Genomic DNA, 21,562 nt, shown 5'->3' with positions numbered 1-21,562 from the left:
TGTGCTCAGTTGTGTCCAACCCTTTGCAACCCCATGGACTGCGGCCTGCCAGGCTCCTCCATCCATAGAATTCTCCAGGTAGAAATACTGGAGTGGGTAGCCATTTCCTCCTCCAGGGGATCTTCCTGACCTAGGGATCGAACTCATGTCTCTTGTGCCTCCTGCCTTAGCAGGCGGATTCTTTACCAACTGAGCCACCAGGGAAGGTGAGGCATTTCTCTGCTTGGTGGAGAGAGCCCATCAGTGGCAAGCACTGGATTTCCCAAGCTCACATTTCAGGAAGGACAGACAATGAGCACATGCAGAGCCCATCTTATTAACATCCAGCAATGCACTCCTCAAAGACTCCCACCCCACCTGGTGGCCCAGGGACACCGAGTTAGACACTGCAGGTGTGATCCACAGCTTCCTTTTATAGATGTGCTGGCTGAGGACAGAGGTAGTGTCTGTATTTTCAGAGGGAGAGAATGTGATTTTAGCAAAGACTTGAGAAAGGTGAGAGCATTTGCGATGAGGCTATCCAGGCAAAGGATGTTCCCGGCAGTGGGGAAACAGCCAGTGCAAAGGCCCTGAGGTGGGATCCTGGAGCAGAGGCAGCCTGTGGTTGGAGTGAAGTTGGGAGGGAAGGAGAAGGGAAGGGGTGAGGGTGGCCAGAGGGGCCAATGGCAGGTCACATGTCCCCTTATGGGCCATGGGGAGGACTTGGGTTGTTTCTCTGTGTGAGATAAGAGCCATGTGAGGGTTTTGAGCAGAGGAGGGACTTGATCTGACTTATTAGATTTAACAGGATACCTCTGGTGGCCATGGGGGAGAATGGAGCCTAGTGAGGCTGGGTGGAAACAGGGAGTCTGGACAGGAGGCTACTGCACCAGCCTGAGCATGAGATGATGGTGGCCTGGACCATGGCAGTGGGCAGGATTGGATCTGCTCTGGATGTTTCCATCATACACTCATTCATTCATTCACTCATTTATTCCATTATCCCTCCTACCAGTAAGTATTTAATATTTGTTAAGAACTCTCTCTGTACCAGACACCTGATACGAAACACTAAGCAAAACAGACACAGACCCTTGTCCAAATGGAATGGAAGTCTAGTGGGGAGACAGATATTCATCTGTCTCATTTTCATTCATAAAATAAGACAATGCTGTGGGCTTCCCAGGTGGCACTGGTAGTAAGGAACTCGCCTGCCAATGCAGGAGACCTAAAGGATGAGGGGTTCGATCCCTGGGTTGGGAAGATCCCCTGGAGAAAGAAACGGAAACCCACTCCAGCATTCTTGCCTGGAGAATCCCATGGAGGAGCCTGGCTGGCTACCGTCCATGGGGTCACAAAGAGCTGGACACGACTGAAGCGACTTAGCACACATGCACCCAAGACCACGCTGCCCACTGCAATAAGTAACAGGGTGACAAGGAGCAGGGGACTCTGTCACTGGCCCGTGCCCCAGCCTGGGAACCTTCTCCTTCAAGGCCTTCCTCACCCACATGGAGACACAGAAGCACAGTGAGGGAATGTGACTGGCTCAAGGTCACACAGCAAGTCCTGGGCAGAGCTAGGAAAAGGACACCAGCCCACGTCTCCCCCTCCCTGGGTTTCCCAGAAGGCGGCTGTCAGCCCGCCATCCTGGCTTCCTCCGGCCCGGGCCTCCCCGGCTGCAGCCACCCGTGGTTTATGACCCCCAGAAGCCCCTCCGAAGTGTCTCGGGCGGCGAGGCCCTGGGCCACAGGAGATGGGCTCGCCCCGCTCGGGCCCAGGCGGCTGCAGATCGATTGTGCGTGCGCCGCCCTGGTACTCCATCTCATTAGGCTCTCGTTTTCATCTCCCGGCTTCCTGGCAGCCTTCAAATTATCCCATAAAATTTATTTACTATTTCATGAATACATAAGCAGCAGGCAGGCACAAGCTTTTTATATATTTACACTGTATATATTTCACGGGAGACTTATAGCTGTCTCTAAGGCAGACGGGGGGAGCGGGGGAGAGAAGGAGCAGACGGAGCCGGCAGCTGGCGGCGGGGGGAGGGAGGCGGCGGGGAGGCGCGCGGAGGGCGGGCAGGGCTGAGGGTGGCCCCCGGTGCCCACGGCCATGCTGGACCATGCTGGGCTGGCCTGGGGCTGCCGCCGGGCAAGGAAGGAGGGGAGTGCCTCTCTGGGACAGTCGTCTTGGGGAAGTGGAAGTAGGGCAGGGGGCCTGGGGCTGAGGGTTGGGCTAAGACCGATGCTCTGATCAGGGGTTCCTGGGGTGTGTGAGGCTCCAGCCTTGGACACCGGTAGGAACTGCTGGACCGCAGGGCAATTCAGACCCTAGACAAGGGGTGGACCCTCATCCTGGCCCCAGATTAAGCCCAGACTCTTGAAGCTCCAATCCTTTGGCCACCTGAGGCGAAGAGGTGACTCACTGGAAAAGACCCTGATGCTGGGAAAGATTAAAGGCAAAAGGAGAAGAGGCAGGCAGAGGATGAGACGGTTGGATGGCATCACTGACTTCACGGACATGAACTTAAGCAAACTCCGGGAGGTGGTGGAGGATAGGGAAGCCTGGCGTGCCCGCAGGCCATAGGGTCACAAAGAGCTGGACATGACATAGTAACTGAGCAGCAACACAACTTGCTCCAGACTGGTTGTAGACTGAGTCCTGATCCGAGTCACAGACTTTTCCTGACTCCCCCTCTCCATCCCAGTCACAAACTGAGCTTTGATCCCAGTCAAATACTCACTACTCCACATCTAGTCACAGACTGAGCCCTAACACTGGTGCGGGACAGAACCCAGATCCCAACCATAGGCTGAGCCCAACCCCACCTTGCACTCAGGCTCCGCCCCTTGGCCGGCCTCTCGCTGGAGCAGCAAATGAACAGCTCCTACCTGCAGCCACAGGCCCCTCCTCCTCCCTGTGGTCTGTGCAGTGGTCAGTAAACAGGATCGTGGTATAACCTGACTGATAATAGCCAGAAACCTCATTCCCTCCGAAGGCAGACACTCTGCACCCGGCCCGGTCCTACCCACCAAGATGTTGCCCTCCAGAACGGCCCCAGGGCCCATGAGCCGGGGGGCACATGAACAGAATGTGGATGAGCATATCAGAAACCCCCTCACACGGGGCCAGGCATTCACGTTGGAGGCACTGGACAAATGCCTGGTGAACTGAAAACTATGAGCTTTGCTCTCTACTTCTGCCTCAGTCCTTTAGAAAGCTCCCATCATTCTGATACAGTAGGAAGCCAGTTCAGACCCTGAAGGACAGAGCCTGTGCCCAGGGGGTTGCTCTGGAATTGAATCCTGCCTCCAGTACAGCGGTGTGACCCTGGGAGAGTCCTTCCACTCTTAGTGCCTCAGATTACGCATCTGTGCAATGGGGGTAGAAATTCAAGCTTCTGGGTAGCTCACGTGCTGATGTCTCACGAGATCTGGCTGGTCAGAGCCTCCAAATGCCCACGGTCTGTTCCCATTCACTATCAAACAGGTGTTTATCCACTTACCATCCTGTCTTCATTGTTACCATTGTCACAACATCATCATTGTTGTTGACGTTTACTGAGCACGAACTATGCTCCAGTCCCAGCTTCTTCACTCATTTTAATCTTCACAGTAACTCTCTAAAGTCAATTCTCACTCTTTCATCTCTCCATGAATTTATTGGCTATCCATCTAGTGATCTCATTCCTCTCTCTCTCTCGCCATCCTTCCTTCTTCCTTCCGTCAAGAGGCAGTCCAGTGCAGTGGTTAGGAGCAGGGGCTCTGAGCCCAGAAAGACTGGGTTCAGGTTCTAGCTCACCCCTCAAATGATCGTGAGTGAGATAAGTAATGCATCTGTTCGATGGAAACAGTAAAAGGCCTTCCCTCTAAGAACCAGTGCAAAGATGGACGAGTTAATAGACGCAAACAGATGCTCAGAATAATGACTGGCGAAAGTGAGCAGTTAGTAAATACCGGCTGGGATTATTCATACAGCCACTGATTTACCCACATGTCCCAGCCCCTCCTCTGCACAGGACACCAGGCTTTCAGTGACAAACAAGTCACAGGAAAGTAAACATCCACAGCGACCACTGGAGTGGTTACGTATGCAAGACACTTTATACTTATTGGTTACATCCTCTCCAAAGCCCCATGAGATGGGTACTGTTGCTGTCATCATTATACAAGAGTGAAATGAGATTCAGAGAGGTTACGTGACCTGTCTGAGGACACACAGCTCATAAGCCTAGACTGGAACGCAGGACGCCTGGCTGTTGAGCTTGCATGCCTAACCATTGGGAGACACTGCCACCTTGTTTTCACATGGGTACAGGCGAAGAGAGTTCGCCCAGAGGGTGTGTGAAGGGCTATGGGTGGCGGAAGGGTCAATGGACTCCACCCAGGGCCAGTGTGGGACTGAGGTCCATTGAGCCAAACCATCCAATGGAATCTTCTGGACTCCCTTCATAAACAGTCAACCCCTAGGGATGTCTCCTGACCACTCTGCTTTCCTTGTGGATCCCTGACTCTTTCCTAACCTCCCAGGGAAGCTACAAATAAGCACACCATGGGGGCAGAGACTATAAGAACAGACCCCTCCCTGTTTCTCCATGCAGAGCAGCGCTCTATACTTGCACAGGGCTGAAATCAGAGGCAACATCGGGCTGCTTCACCCACACATGTGAAACCTGGGCTCCGAGGCGCCCACTTCATCATAGCTTCTTTGTCCAGACCATGTAGCATTTATTATTAATGGGAATAATAATTATAATTGCTTATTGATCTCCCCCAATGCAGCCGGCACTCTACTCAGCACTGAATTCGGGTCACTGCCCAGCAGACCCACAAATCTATGCCCAGTGCAATGTATCGCACAGGGCTGGTGCTCAACAGATGTCCAATACTGTGACCACGTCTGCATGGAGGGTCCCTGCCTGCCACGTCTAGGCACACATGCTTATCTGGCTCACGGCTAAGCAGATAGCGTCCATTTCAACCACACAGAACCTGAGTCTCCAACCCAGAGGCATTTAGTACTTGCTTTATCCTTTTAGTATTTGCCTTGGACTGAGAAAATGCTCTCCTGGAATATAAGAAAAATAAAAGGAGGGCACTCTGGTCTTCACAGATTATCTAGGACCATGTTTCTTAACTTTTAACCTTCACTTCATCCTCAGAAGAAGTGCCGTTTGTTGAAATGCTTCCAATGACAGTGGGCAAGGCAGGGCTGAGTATTCTTCCCATTTCTTAGATTAGGACACTAAGGCCTGTAAAGGTTTCATTCATTAAGGCGTCCATTCAGCAAGCATATGCTGGGTGCCTGCTATGCACCAGAGACTGTGTTCGGAGCGCTGTGTACAGAGTGGGACTTGGGAGTTCCCCGGGTGTTTCTTAGCCATCACAGAGCATCGGGATTCCTCAGGGAGCTTGTTAACATGCAGATTCCTGGGCCCTGCCCACAGAGATGATGATTCAGTGGATATGGTTCAAGGTGGAGCCAGGAACCTGTGTTTAAAAAACACCCCCCTGCCCCAAATCCCAAAGGGGACAACAGTTCAGAGGGAGACGAAGATTCGGGCCAGAAGAGAAGGGAAGCACAGGCCCAGGAATGAGTCTAAGTTGCACCCCAGGGTAAGGTTGGAGCTACTAGCCAGCAGCTTCTGGGCCAAAGGTCTGTCCCTGCCCTCCTGGCTATCTGGTCTCCCAATGCCAAGATCCCCACCTGCTGTGTATCCTGGCTTAGAGCCACTCACATCACCCTGGCGGGAGATGTTTCAGGTGTCTCAGGCCAGGCAGGGACTGCAGCTCACAGGTTTTAATTGGATAATGTACCTTTCCATCTGTAACGCACTCTCCAGTTTAAAAAGTACCTGCCCACACTGTGAGGCACTTCCCAGTTTGCAAAGGACTTTGCAGGGTGCTCTCACCCTCATCACTTTCCATCAGCTGCCTTGTAAGGGGGCTCCTCATCAGCCTTGGGCAGCTGAGAAGACTGAATCTGGAGTAAGTGGCCCAAGGGCCACAGTGAGCTGGCCTTGGCTAGAACTCATGAATCTTCAGCTGAATTCCCATTCCTTGCTGATCAGGGGGCCATGGAGGATAAGACATTGGCCAGAGGTGCCTCCAACCTCAGAGGACCAAAACTGCAGCCCACTGATGGAAAAATTGCCCCAGTCCTGGGTGGGCACGTCTCCCCATGCACCCCCCCCCGCCATCTCTCCTAGCATCCTCGTGCCCCTGGCACTTGGGATGACATGTCCTGGTTACTGCATGAGGCCATCTCCCTGCACCCTCCCTCCACTTTTCCAGAACCTCCCATCAGAATGGCAATCCTAGCCTTTTCTTTCTCATCGTCACAGCCTTGCCCCATGGGCATCTTTATACCTGTTTCACAGAAAAAGAAACAGAGGTTCCAGGAGGTCAGGTCGCTTGCATGAACTCGCATCTACTAAGCAGATCTGGGTCCAAGTCTTTTCATTTCCTATGTTCGGGCTCCTCACTGCTAAGCCATAGTCTCCGCCCTGTGCAGGAAGGCCAGGATTCTGGCCATGGGTCTCAGAGTCACCCTTACATGAGCAAGGATGCAGGCTGGCCCCTCCATCTGTACCTGTCCTCAGAGCTGAGGGAAGGGGGCTGCGATTCATCACTCAGACTGCCACCTGGTGGAGCCCACATCGCTGGGAGTTTGGGGAAGCTGTTATATTAGTGAAGACTCCAGCAATTAATTGTGGAGGATAACAGAGGAGAGGATGGAGAGACAGAGACAGAGAACTTTCTGGGCTGAGAGAGGTCTTTTAAAGGTACCTCTGTCAGCAGTAGGCGGCGGTGGCGGGGGGCTGCCACTAAGAACCAGCTCTCCCAATCAGTAGGCTTTTGCTTAGGAAAGGATCAAAGGATGACCTAAGGAGATCAGGCTGGGATGCAGAAGATGTGGCAAGGTCACGGGTAGTTCAGAGCCTGTGAGCTTGAAACAAACCAGTCCTGGGGGGTGAGACAAGGCCGCCGTGCAGAGCTGAGCAGATTGGTCCCTGCACAAAGGTCCCGAGCCAAGGAGAGAGATGCCTGGGGGTCCGCTCACCAAACCGTTTCCCGTGACCCTGGGCCATGCCCATCTGGGAGAAGGCAAGTCTTCTTCTAGTTTTCACAAAAGTGCCATATGGGCTCGTGATGGTCCTGGCTCAGAGGCGGTGAGAACCCGGTGACGCACAGGAGCTGCCCCCAAGCTGTCGAGAGTCTAGAAGAAGGAGGCTCAGTTTCAGCCCCACTGAATTACAAGGGAGAGAAGCAAAAAGTGAGAAAATGAAGAGGGGGAAGATTATCATTTTGTTTTGACTTTAAATATCCTCAACTGCTTGAAGATGAGAGTCATTGGGCCAAGTAAATGTTTCTTCTTTTTTTTGGTAAATTTTCTTCTTTCATAATGAAACTTAATTTCTTTCACTTCTTTCAGTTACAGCACTTGGGATTGTTTCTTCTTTCATTTTGATGGGAATAATGTTTTAAAGTGGTTTTTATTGGAGACTTTGGTTTGATGGTTCAAAGTCTAAAAGGGGAACGTTGAATTCTTCTCAAATCCTCTGGCTAAAATCCCTCTCCCCATCTGTTCACTTATCCATCACCCACCTAATCATCTATCTATCATCTACCACCCATCATTCCACACCCATTTACTCATCCACCCATTTACTCATCCATCCACCCATCCACCTAACCATCCACCCATCCGCTCATTCACCCATCCATCCACTCACCCACATAACCATCCATCCATCCATCCATCCACTCATCCACCCATCCACCCATTCACCCATCCATCCACCCATCCACCTAACCATCCACCCGTCCACTCATTCACCCACCCATTCACCCATCTACTCATTCACCCATTCTCCCATCCACCCATTCACTCATCCACCCATTCACCCATCCACCCACCCACATAACCATCCATCCATCCATGCGTCCACCCATCCACCCATTCACCCATCCATTCACCCATCCACATAACCATCCATCCATCCACCCACTTATCTTCTCATTCATCCATCCAAACAATAGTTCATCCATCTAAAAATGCATTAATTCATCCACTTACCAACTTAACAAATATCTGTTGAGCACCTACCATGTGCCAGGTCCTTTCTAGGCAATGGGGATCCAGTGTTGAACTGTGCAAATAAAGTCTCTGCCCTTACGGGAGCTGATAATTCCAGTGGGGAAAAGACAGACCATAAACAAAGTCAGTAAATAAGCAAGAGTATCTCACCAATGAGAAGGGCCGCACTTAGAATTAGGGCACATCAATGTCCTAGAAAGAGATAAAGGCCCAACTTACTTCAAGGGCAGCCCCTAGTGGCAGGCGGCAGGGGCAGGGGGGACACATACATGAGAACTACATGGCAAGCAGAGAGCTCTTCTTTGTAGAAAATCACCCGCTATTTGATCACTACAATATGGTCATCAACATCACCAACATTAAACCCTGCAGAACTTTTTTTTTAACCTGCAAATATTCACAGCCAGACCCATAATGGTTAACAAGGTCAGTCTCTCAAAGTGACAGGAGAAACACACATGGTCTTTGGTAACTATCTTGAGCTGACATCAAAAACCATGTATTGATTATCACTGATGGCAATGACATTCTCCATTTGAGGAGGGTGGAGGAGAGTGCAGTGGGGTGGGAAGATCATGGGGCTGGATCCCCCATCTCTTTCTTCTTTCTTCTGCTGCTGCCACTTCTAATCTCCTCATTTCAAGCTGCTGACAGCATAGCCCTTGAGACCTGAGCTATAAATTCTGCCTCTGTCATCTATAAGCTGTGTGACCTTGGACAAGTTGCTTTGCCTCTCTGAGCCTCAACATACTCATCTGAAGTGGAAAACTTTCTACGTCTTTGTGTCTAAAACTTGTTCCACTCCCCCATATTTTAAGGATTCGGAAACCAAGATCAGTTTTGGAATGCCCATAGATTGCCTGGTGACTCTTGTTAAATTTCAGATTTTGGTTCCCTAACTCTGAGGTGGGACCCAGATGCTGTATTTCTAAATGAGTTCTCAGGTGACAATGGATGCTGTCAGCCTGTGGACCACCTTCTGAGAAGCCGGGAAACCATCGCCTTATATATTTAATGTGCTTGTTATTAAATCGAGGGGGCAAAGCTACAGTTGATGGAATTTTCGATTTCAGGAAATGCATTAACCCTGTATTTCACTTTATCCCCCAGTAACCCCAGAAAAATGTTTGTAAAGCACCAGCTCGGCCCGTCAAAAACATTAATAGATGTTAGCTCACTCATTTGAAAACCTTCAGTGCTGATGCAGGATGGAAAGGCGATCCCAGACTTGGAAGTCCATCTATAATTGGATGCGATCCCCATGGGGCCCAAGTGTAGGAGGAGATGGAACACTGGCAGGCTCTGCAAGGAGAAAAATGTTAATTCCTCCCACTGTTCCCCACATCCCCCAGTTCAGGGACGTGTCTGATCAGGCCCGCATCAAACAGCACATTTGCAAAAAGACAAAACAGAGTGCAGGAGACTAGATCCTGTTTGAATTGGTCCTGCTATCAACCCAGCCACTCCCCCATCTCAACCTCCTTCAGATCGATGCGTCCAAGTGCTTGCTTCAAGCCATCCAAACCGAGAAGAACCTGGGCGATTTTCCCTGCTCCTAGGAGCTCGGAGAGGAGGGGTGAGGAGGAGCAGGGAGGGAAACCTGGAGGGACCAGGAACGTGGAGCAGAGAAACAGAGAGGGAGCGATGAGCTGGGAAGGGAATGGGGACACAGTGAGCTATTTGACACTCGTGCAGACACTCATGACAAGAACGCCACCTTGCAAGAAGCATGTTCAACTTTGCACCTTCCACTGCATTCTCTCGTCTGAGACAGGCGACAGCGTTAGAAGCAGGTGGTAAAGGACCTTTTCTATTTCAGCTGAGGAAACTGTGACTTGGAGATTTGGAGGAAATGATCCACAAGCAAGTGGTAAACTACCATCAGTGGACGCAGGCGGTCCGGGTGGGGTCTGAGACTGCTTTTCTAACAAGTTCTCTGGTGATGTCAATGGGACTGGTCCATGGATCACATTGGAGTAGCAAAAATGTAGTGACTGATATACGGAAGGGACACAAACCAGGAAATTGATCTGGTGCTACCCCAAAACCTTATCATTTATGTTTTTAAAAATTTCTTTTGGGCTGCACAGGTTTTCTCTAGTTGTGGTGAGTGGGAGCAGCTCTCTAGTTTCTAGTTTCTAGTGCTTGGGCTTCTTACTGCAATGTCTTCTCTTTTGGAGCACAGGCTCTAGGTTCCAAGGCTTCAGTAGTTGCAGCTCATGGGCTTAGTTGTTCCTTGGCATGTGGAATCTTCCGGCACCAGGGATCGAACCCATGCCCCTGCATTGGCAGGTGGAGTCTTAATCACTGGACCACCAGGGAGATGCAAAGCTTCATCATTTATCTATCTTGCCCATTAATATTGGGTGTTTCTCATCACCTGCCACAGAGGACAAAACAGGCCTGCTCCCTGGCCTGGTGGAATTTCGACCAGCTTAAGTAAACCAGTAAATTTAGACCAGTAACTGAGACTCCTATAAATTATAATAAGACTGGTTATGCTTACAGCACACTGTAGTACCAATATTTGGGAGAAGAATGTAATGTGCAGAGTGACCATTGCAAAGAGCCTCTAATCAGTGTATCAAAGCCAGGATGGTGGCAGTCAGGTTCAAGTCCCAGGCCCCCTCCTCACCCTGGGTGTGTCTGAGCCCATCATGCCATGATACACCCATAAAAATGGTGAGAAAATCAACCCAAACCACAGCCTAGATGATGAAGCCCCAGCCCTTGGCACAATGAGACTTAGACCTTTGGATTTTCCATGTTGACAAGGAAGTCATCTGCCCCAGTGCTTTCCTATCTCCTTAGCAAATAAAATATTTCCGACAGATAACAAATATATTTACTTTTGGTTTAAGTATATCCCACACAAAATTTGGATCATACTTATATTAAAAAGAATTTATTTGTTGTCTATCTGAAATTCACACTTAACTGGGCCTCCTGTGTTTTACCTGACAACTGTACCTGGGAAGCTTTAGAAAATACCAGTGTTTGGCTCCCACATCAAGATGCAGGTTTTCAAGTGGCATTAACAGTGTTTCAAAAGTCCCAAATGATTTTAATTAGCTAAGAGTCGTGATCCACTGACTGGAAAAAGCAGAAGATTCTAAGCTGGTAGGAAGAACCAATCCCATATTGCAGTTGTCACCTGGTTTTATTGTGGCACCCCTTCAAGAGTCTGGAAAGTCCCTATGTGCAATTTTAAAGGTGGTTTTGGGGTTGCATCAGATAATTTTCAGTGTTTTGCCAGTGCTAAATAAGAACTCTTTTGATGCATTAGCAGCTGTGAATGAGGGAAGCTGCCACGGTGAAAGAGCAACCAACTCCCTAGTTTAATATTTAATAATAATTTCAATAATTATTATATAGTATTATGTATTGAGTCCTTACTTTGTGCCAAGTACTATGTTAAGCACTTTCAAAACACGCTGTTAGTATCATTTACAATAGTGAACATATGGAAGCAACCTAAAGGTCCATCAATGGATAGAGAAGACGTGATATTTATATATATATGTGTGCACGTTAAGTAGATTCAGTCGTGTCCAACTCTGTGCCACCCTATGGACTGTAGCCCACCAGGCTCCTCTGTTCATGGGGATGCTCCAGGCAAGAATCCTGGAGTTGGTTGCCATGCCCTCCTCCAGGGGTTTTCCTAACTTAGGGATTGAACCCGTGTCTTTTATGTCTACCTGCACTGGTAGGTGGGCTCTTTACTGCTAGTGCCACCTGGGAAGACACACACACACACACACACACACACACTGGAATATTACTCAGTCATGAAAATTAGGAAATTTTGCCATTTGTTTCAACATGGATGGACTTGGAGGGCAATATGCTAAGTGAAAAAAGTCAGAGACACATAGTTTATGATGTTGCTTATATGTGGAATCCAAAAAATACAACAAACTAGTGGATATAACAAAAAAGAAGCAGACTCACAGGTACAGAGAACAAACGAGTGGGTACCAGCGGGAGGGGGAGGGGCCATATAAGGGCAGGGGAGAGGGATCGACAAACCACTGGGTATAAGATTGGCTGTAAGCGTGTGTTCTACAACACTAAGATCCACAGCAGCTAACAACTTTCCAGGGCTGAGTGAAAATGGAACAAGGTAATGTATGCAAATAGAGTTAAAGAGCTTAGAATAGTGTCCTGAATATATCACGTGCCCAGTAAATGCCAGCTATACTACGTACCTGTAGAGGAGAGAGAGAAAAGAAGAAGAAGAGAAGGAGGAGGAGGGTGAGTAGATGGGGGAGGAGGGGGAGGAGAGGGGGAGAAGGAAGACAAGGAGGACAGGAGGTAAAGAAATGGTAGAGAGAGAGAGAGTGAAAGTGAAAGTGTTTCTCAGTTGAGCCTGACTCTTCACAACCCCATGGATTGTAGCCTACCAGGCTCCTCTGTCCATGGGATTCCCCAGGCAAGAATACTGGAGTGGGTAGCCATTCCCTTCTCCAGGGGATCTTCCCCATCCAGGGATCAAACCTGGGTGTCTCTTGCATTGCAGGTGGATTTTGTTACTGTCACGAGGGAAGTCCTAGAGAGAGACAGGGTAAAGCTAAAACACAGACCAGAGAAAGAGAGAAGCAGGCAGAGTGATAAGGAGACAGAAACAGAGACAAGGAGAGACAGAAAGACTGAGAAAGAGTGAGCACCCAGGGGTCTCTGGTCCTTTCCCCTGAGAGCTGCCCAAACTGTTCCAGCTTCCACACTTTTTCTCATCTTCCCCAACTCATCTCTAAAAATACACACCTTCCACTTGCCCATATGTGGCTGCTGGTCCCCTACCCATGGGTCTGAACTCTCTGTGGTGGAGGCTGGCTGTCTCGGTGGTCATCTGCCTTGGACCCCCCCGGATCCATCAGACAGAAGTACCATTGACTGCACTGACCTTTCCCCTGGCCCCACCTGCCTCTGCCACAGCCCTATCAGAACTATAAACATCTTAGTGTCACCCTCTATCTGCCCATCACGCCTCCAGCTTGGGTCCAGGACAGCTGGGGCCACAAGAGGACGCTTATCCTTAAATGATAGCTGCCCCCACCCCGCACCCATCTGTGAAGGGGATAACTGGGGGCAGGGGACCCTGACGGAGCACCTGCGAGGGGCCCCACCGTGGCCTCGCCCGGGGGCAGCAGTGACGGCAGCTCTGATGGACAAGCAGGCGTGCTACCCTTGCAACACCTGCCTCACTCTGCTTAATACGTTTCAGAGTGGATCCATTTATACTGGGTGATATATAGGCCCATCAAGGCGGCACTGGAGAGGGTCCTGCCTCCTCCTCCTCACTGGCCCCTAGGGAGGGAGAGAGGGCATAAATTCAGCTAAATAGCTTCACTAGCCTTCTGCCCCTCTCTGGCCCATGCCAGGTGAAGGCAGCATGTGGGCAGTGGGAAGGTCAGGAAACATGCGTGCCTACTATGTGCCAGGCCCCGTCCTGTGTATCTGGGACCCAAGGATCCATGTTCCAGATCAATGGTCCACGCCCTCTGGGAGTCTTGCAAGGAGGGTAGGGGATACATAGAAAAACAATTAAGGCCCAAAGGCAGCACAGTGTCACCGTCCCTTTGTTCTGCTATCGTTGTCTATTGCTAAGTTGTGTCTGACTCTTCTGCGACCCCATGGACTGCAGGCCGCCAGGATCCTCTGTCTATGGGATTCTCCAGGCAAGAATATTGGAGTGGGTTGCATTTCCTTCTCCAGGGAATCCTCCTGACCCAGGGATTGAACCCACGTCTCCTACATTGGCAAGTGGATTCTTTACCTCTGAGCCCTGCATTCTGCTATCATCTGCTTATTATTCAAATATTCCGTACAAAACAGTCATCACTATTTCTGCACTTCCCTGGGGATGGTTGGGAGGATTCAACATGTAGAATGTCCAGCCTGCTGCCTGGCACAAGCCTTCAATGAATGAGAAGCAGTTTCGTTGGAGAGGTGCTGCCTGGGTGCAAATTCCAGCCCCATCCTCAGCAAAAGGTGAATGTCTCCTTACCTCTGGTACCTCATTTGGTTAAATGGGCCCAAACCATAGTAAGTCCCTTATCAGGTCACCCTGAGGGTGAAATGGGTTGACACGTATGCAAAACTCTTAGGCTGTTAACAGGCACATCTGAGCATTGTGGAAGGCCATCATTGTTTTCATTACATATGAGCTGTTGGTTTTATTTTCCTCAATGCAGCGGTTCTTTGGGAGCTTGAGCATTTACCTGAAAAATGGGGATATTAACATATCTACCTTAGAGATTGTTCAGTTGCTAAGGTGTGTCCGACTCTTTGCAACCCCATGCACTGCAGCACACCAGCCTCCCCTGTCCTTCACTATCTCCTGGAGTTTGCTCAAATTCATGTCCATTGAGTCGGTGACATTATCCAACCATCTCATCCTCTGCCCACCCCCTTCTCCTTTTGCCTTCAATCTTTCCCAGCATCAGAGTCTTTTCCAATGAGTCGCATCAGGTGGCCGAAGTACTGGAGCTTCAGCTTCAGCATCAGTCCTTCCAATGAGAGGTGACGATTCAAAGAGATCATGTATATAAAATGCTTGGCCTGCACATGGTGCTTAGCCAGCATGCAATATACTATAGTAATTAACACAGGCTTCATTTGTTTTCATTAACCCAAAGCTTGCATTGGCATCTTTAAAGTATATGATGTCACTGTCCTCCAGAGTTCACAATCTAGTGTTGAGACATATTAGAAAATTAACACGTGTCTTAGTGCTTTAACCATATAAAACAAAGGTGTGTGCATCTGGGTAACTCTGATGGGAATGTCCAGCCTTGTCTAAGGCAGTATAAGCATCCCAGAACCTTCAGGCCTTTGCCCTGGCTGGTCCCCTGCCCCAAGTGCCTCTTTTCTCTGTATTGAATTCCTGGGGCTGCTATAACAAATGATGACAAGCTGGGTGGCTTAAAAAAACAGAAGTTTATCCTTGTATAGATCCCAAGGCCAGAAGTCTGAAATCAAGGTATTGGCAAGTGTGGTGCCTTTTAGACAAGACACTCTGAGGGAACGTGTGCTCTATGCCCCTCTCTAGCTTCAGGGAAGCTGACAATCCTTGACTTGTAGATGCATGACTCCAATCTCTGCCTCCACCGTCACGCTGTGCCCCTCTGTGTGTCTGTTTCAGGTCTTCCTCCCTCCCTACTTTTTAAAAATAAAGACATGAGGTATTGGATTGACAGCCCACCCTAAATCCAGGATGACCTCCTCTCGAGATTCTTAATTACATCAGCAAAGGCCCTTTTCCAAGTAAGGTCACATTCTGAGGTTCTGGATGGACACAAATCTGAGGGACTACAGTTCAACCCAGCTCACTCCCTGTCCCTTCTTGGCAAACCCACTATTTCCCCTTCTTTGCCCCTCCTCTTCCAGCACTTGTCCTTCAATCTTACCCCATGACTGTTCTGCCCCTTTAGCCTGGGAGGTATGGGGTCCTGCTCCCAGCACAGCATAAGCTCTGACTCAGGAGAGGACCACTGGCCACTAACATCAGCAAGCCCAGAGATAAGAATGCAAAGGGAAGCTCACATACCATGGTGGTGGTGGTTTAGTCACTAAGTCATATCTGACTCTTTGTGACCCTATGACTATAGCCCACCAGGCTCCTTTGTCCATAGGATTTTCCAGGGAAGAATACTGGAGTGGGTTGCCATTTCCTTCTCCAGGGGATCTTCCCCACTCAGGGATTGAATCTGGGTCTCCCTTTACCAACTGAGCCATATGTCTGAGTATTTAAAAGTTATAAGGCTGCCCTGGTGGTCCAGTGGTTAAGAACCCATCTGCCAATGCTGGGGGTTTGATCCTCAGGTCTCAGAAGATCCCACAAGCTGCAGAGCAACTAAGCTTGTGTGCCACAACTACTGAAGCCCGAGCACTTATGGCCCATGCTCTGCAAAAAGAGTGCCATGCTTAGTCGCTTAGTCGTGTCTGACTTTTTGCAACCCCAGGGACTGTAGCCCTCCAGAGAAACCACTGCAATAAGAAGCTGGTGCAACAAACTCATAAATAAAATATGTTCTATCCTCCTGCCTGGACAAATATGTCATCATAACAAACTAGAAGGCCAGCTTTGAGTCTTGACAGTTCTGTGCCCACCTGTAGTGCCCCAGAAACAACCAGCTTCTGGCCTACAGCCTAATCCCAGACAAGTCAGGATTAGAGTGAAGCAAAAAAAAAAAAAGTAGTTAGATGGTGTCTTTAGTTAAAATTGTGATATTTTGTACATCATGGATTCAAGTTAATGGCTTCATATGTATCATTTCATTTAATCTTCACAAGAGGCATAGGAGGGACTGTTATCCTCCCCATTTCACAGATGGGAAAACTGAGGCTCACAGAGGTTATGAAAAAATATGCCCAAGGCCATACCACTACACAGTGGTAGGGCTGGGATTCACATTCTTGTCTGTGTGATTCTCAATAGTCAATGCACTCAAACTTCCCCTGGACTCATCCTGTGCAGAAAAAAAAACCCTTTTCTCCCTCCCCATCCCTGTTTGCCTCTTCCCCAGAGGATGGGGTTTCCCACACCCCTCCCTTGCCACCACTGCCCTCTACCCTCTCTTCTTTCTCCAGAAGCTGCCACAAAAGGTGCTTTCTCTCTTCATATGCCGTTTCATACAGCACAAATAACCTGGCATTTCTGAAAGGAACTTTATTTCCTTTGGCTTTCCCTCAGCTTTGGAGAGAAGAAAATAGAAATTGCAAAAACATAGACAAGTTCTCCGACTGCAGATTACTGATCCTGAGAATTCCCTCCAGCCAGGATGGGTTGGCACTGCTGACTGGCACCATGCCTGGCTTCCCTTCCTCCCAGCTCCAGGCCCCCACCTGCTGCACAGCATCTTGTCTCCCAACCCTGGCAGAGGTTTGCCTAAAATTAATAGTACATGATGATCTTACTTGCTGAGGATGTCTGTTTTTCTTTTTCTTACATTAAAATAACCCCAATTTCCTTATGGAAGCTCAGCTTACTAGCCATTAGGCCAGGTGGCCTTGAAATGACTTACCCTACCCCCGGGTCCCAGGATAGTCAGGTGACCCCAGGTGGGCCAATGGGAGGCCATATTCCCTCTGCCCATAGTGATTGGTTCAGGCATGGGCACATGACCCATGATGAGCCAATCAGAGCTAAGGAACAGGATACCTGATGTTTGCTGGCGCTCTTGGGTAAGAGTCACTTTCATTTTTCCTGTGGTTGGTGCTGGAAGCAGCTGGAGGACATCTTCGCCAAAGTGTGAGGAGGGGCTGCCTGAGGATGAAGCCAACTCAGAGGAAAGGACAACTTTCAAAATGAAAAAAAGACAATTAAAAAAATTTTTTTGTTGAAGTATAGTTGCTTTACAATGTTGTGCCAGAAACAAATTCTTGATGACATTGTTTCAGGACCTGGATCCAGCTGTACCTGAAGTCCTAGATATAACCATAAACTTTTTAATGAGAAAAATAAATTGTTTTTAAGTCAGTTTGGGGTTCCCAGGTGGTGCTAGTGGTTAAGAATCTGCCTCTCAATGCAAGAGACACAAGAGACTTGGGTTCGATATCTGGGTCAGGAAGATCCCCTGGAGGAGGACATGGCAACCCACTCCATTATCCTTGCCTGGAGAATCCCATGGACAGAGGAGCCTGGCGGGCTACAGTCCATAGGGTTGCAAAGAGTCAGACACAACTGAGCACAGTAGAGTACACAGTAAGCCACTTTGAACTGGATGTCTATCACCTCCCTCCCCTTCCAGCTCAATCAAGGCAATAACTAACATTTATTGAGCACTGTCTTAATTTGGGCTCCTCTGAAAGCAGACCTTAAGATGAGGACTGGGGTGCAGATGGTTTATATGGCAGCCGATCTCTGGGAGCAGGAGTGAGGCACAGGGAGAGTGACTCAGGGAAGGAGGATAGTAGATATAAAGGTGCATTACTGACGTTGCTACTGCAGACAGTCGGGATTTGGTTTCTCCAGGACATCCTAGGAGTACAGAGAATGCCTTCCAGAATTAGCTACTGAACACCAGGAGGTTGGAGCATTATCCCTTGGCTTCTGTCCTCCACTGATGGGCTGACCCCATGAGAGATATGATAGGCAGAATAATAGCCCCTAAAGCTGTCCACGTCGTAAACCCCAGAACCTGTGCAGTGTTGGGCTGCCCATGGCAACGGGGAATGAAGGTTGCAGATGGAATTAAAGTTGCTAATCAGCTGACCTTAAAATAGGGAGACTATCCTAGATCATCCTGGTGGACCCAGTGTCATCATAAGAATTCTTATAAATGGAAGAAAGAAAAACAAATACTGAATATGCATGCATATACGTGGTGCAGATGAACCTATTTGCAGGGCAAGAATAGAGACGCAGACACAAAGAACGGATGTGTGGACACGAGGGTGGGATGAACTGGGAGACTAGTGCTGACATATACACACTGCCATGTGCAGAACAGACAGGCAGTGGGCACAGGAAGCTCAGCTCAGCACTCGGTGATGACCTAGTGGGGTGGGGGGGTGGGGAGGGAGGCGATCTGTGTAGACATATGGCTGATTCACTTTGTCGTACAGCAGACACTAAGACCACATTGTAAAGCAACTATGCCCCATTTAAATACATATATATTAATATGTGTGTGTGTGTGTGTGTGTGTGTGTGTGCACGTGCGTAAGTCGCTTCAGTCATGTCCAACTCTTTGCGACCCTATGGACCACAGCCAGCCAGGCTCCTCTGTCCATGGGATTTTCCAGGGACGAATACTGGAGTGGGTTGCCATGCCCTCCTCCAAGAGATCTTCCCAACCCAGGGATCAAACCTTCATCTCCTACATCACCTGCATTGGCAGGCAGGTTCTTTACTGCTAGTGCCACCTGGAAGCCCATGTGTGTGTGTATATACACACACAGACACATATATATAGTGGAAGAGGGAGGCAAAAGATGGACAACCAGAGCGATGGCAGTGGGAGAAGGACTTGGCCTAATGGTGCTGAGTCTGAAGATGGAGGAAGGGGCCAGGAGCCAAGGAATGTGGAGTAGCTGGAAAAGGCAAGGAAGTGATCCTCCCCCAGGGCCTCCAGAAGGAACGCGGCACTTGATTTTGGCTGGCGAGACCCATGTTGGACTCCTGCCCTCCAGAACCGTAAGTTAATAAATGTGTGTTGTTTCAAGCCACTACGGCTGTATCTATCACCTCCAGCTTGACCAATGCAATAGCTACCATTTATTGAGCACCGTCTGAGCTTGGGTTCCCATGAAAACAGCACAGGAACTTGATACAACAGTCACAGGAAACAAATACAAAGCTATAACCTAAATGCCCAGGCTGCGCTGAGCGGGCGTGGGTTTGCATGGCATCAGACGAGATCTGGGGTGGGAGGAAAGACACACAGAGATATGCTCAAGATAGGATGCTGTCAACACAGACGCGAATCTCAGCTTGCTTGCGCAGAACCTGCACTCGATTAGAGGTGGGCTGAGGAGACATGACACCAGGACCCAGGGGCAGATGCCACAAGCAGTCCCCACGGGGCCAGGCACTGTGCCAAGTATACCACCAGCAACATCTTGATTATGCTTCCATTCTAGTCGAAAGGATATTCTGGGGGACTTCCCTGGTGGTCCAGCGGCTAAGATCCTGTGCTCCCAATGCAGGAGTCCCAGGTTCAATCCCTGGTCAGGGAACTAGATCCCACGTGCTGCAACTAAGAGTTCGCATGCTGCAAGTAAAGATCCCACATGCCGCAATGAAGATCCAAGATCCCATGTGCCACAGCTAAGACCTGGCGCAGACAAATAAATAAACATTTTTTAATAAAGAGGATATGCAAATTCCCCAGGCCCCCAAGGGCCTCTCACCTAATGGGAGTTCCAGTTCAAGGTGTGCAGCTCATTGGCACGGCAATGTTGAATGGCCCACCCACTCTCAGAAACGATCAGATGACATCTCCCTGCCTCCCAGGCTGTCAGCTCTGCCTGTCAGACTTAGCTTTTCTGGGAGTCACCCTTTAGGTGCCCATGTCTAGTCAGAGTCTAACCTCCCAATAGTAAAAAAAAAATATCCAGGAATAGTAAAATGTGGAGACAGAAACAGAAGAGGATTATCCTTTCCTGTGGACCTGGAAATGAATAAAGTGTGGCTGGGTATAAGACAAAAGGGAGTGGTGGGGACTGTGGCAAACTGGAGACTGATGCTCTGCCTAAAAGCGGTGAGACTGCTACTGAGCTCTAGCAGGTGGCTGCCACGCAGAAGTGCAGGCCCAGCGTGGTTAGACTTCCCTATTTTTTTTAAAGAACCCCAAAATCCAAATATTTATATGAGGTCTCCTTGGCAACAAGTGCAACTAAAAATCAAAACTGAATGAGACAGAACTCATCGTCCACGTGCTGATCTGACTCAGACTTCTCATTTTATAGATGAAGAGACTGAGGGTCTGTGATTTGCCTAAGATTTCATGGGGAGAGTCAGCCTGACCTCTTTTTCTGAGACCAGAAACAGGCAGTGCCTCTTCTGTGGGTCCCTATGCCCTGTCCAGGAATCCCAGGCCCAGGGAATTTCCCTGTTGGTGGGGGAAACCAGAGTGGGAGGTGGAAGGGGAGCTTTTTCTAAGTGCTGAGCTCATCCCACGGCCCCTATGTTCAAGACGCATTTTATTTATAGAAGCTGGAGAGTGATTCCCAGATTGTGGATTCAGGAATTGTCTTTTTCACTCTGGTCTCTGTCTCTCTGCCTACGTGTCTCAGTATTTCTGCCTCTTTTAGCAACAAATGCTTCGGCTTTGACCCCTTCTGTCTGTGTGTCTCTTTTTCTCTGTTTCTTGGTCTCTCTGTCCCTCTTTGTTCCCCCAGTCTCTTTCCTACCGCTCTGTACCTTCTTCCCACATCTCTCAGTCTATATCCTTTCTGCGTCTCACGCCTCTGCCCCTCTGCAGGTCTGTGTGTCTGTCTCTGTCTTTGTGTCTCTTCCGGTTTCTCTCCCCATCTGTCTCTCTCCCCTCTTCCATGATCTCTGTCTCTCCCCATCTCTGCCACTCTCACTCACACCCCTCCCACGCCCCCTGTCCCCCCAGGCCTCTCCTCTCCTGCCCTCCAAGTCCCTCCGGCCACCATGGAAAGGTTACTGTAAACGGAAATGAAGCCGAGGGCAAAAGTAATCAACCCCCGGGCTGACCTCCGATCCCTGCTCCCCACGCCCAGGCTGGCGGAGCCGAAGCCTGCAGTCTCTGGCTGCACCCCCTCCCCCGCCACCACCCCCGGTCCCCCTCCCTCCCCACCCCCAGGTCCCCTTGCTGACAAAAGGCCTATCTTCTCTCTGCCTAAATGATTTAAATTCTAATCAAACATCATTTATAGTACATCTCGGAGCCGTCTCCTGGGAGCTGCTCCCACATGAGACGTTGCCATGGCAACCGGGGGGTCTTGTTTCAGAAATGTCAGATTGTATTATTGTCTTCACACTTCTCTTATAACCTAGTGGCTCTCTCTC

Source organism: Bison bison, unplaced genomic scaffold, assembly GCF_000754665.1.
Source record: "Bison bison bison isolate TAMUID 2011002044 unplaced genomic scaffold, Bison_UMD1.0 scf7180017864495, whole genome shotgun sequence".
In the NCBI taxonomy this organism is placed as follows: Eukaryota; Metazoa; Chordata; class Mammalia; order Artiodactyla; family Bovidae; genus Bison; species Bison bison.
This window is presented reverse-complemented; position numbering follows the sequence as displayed.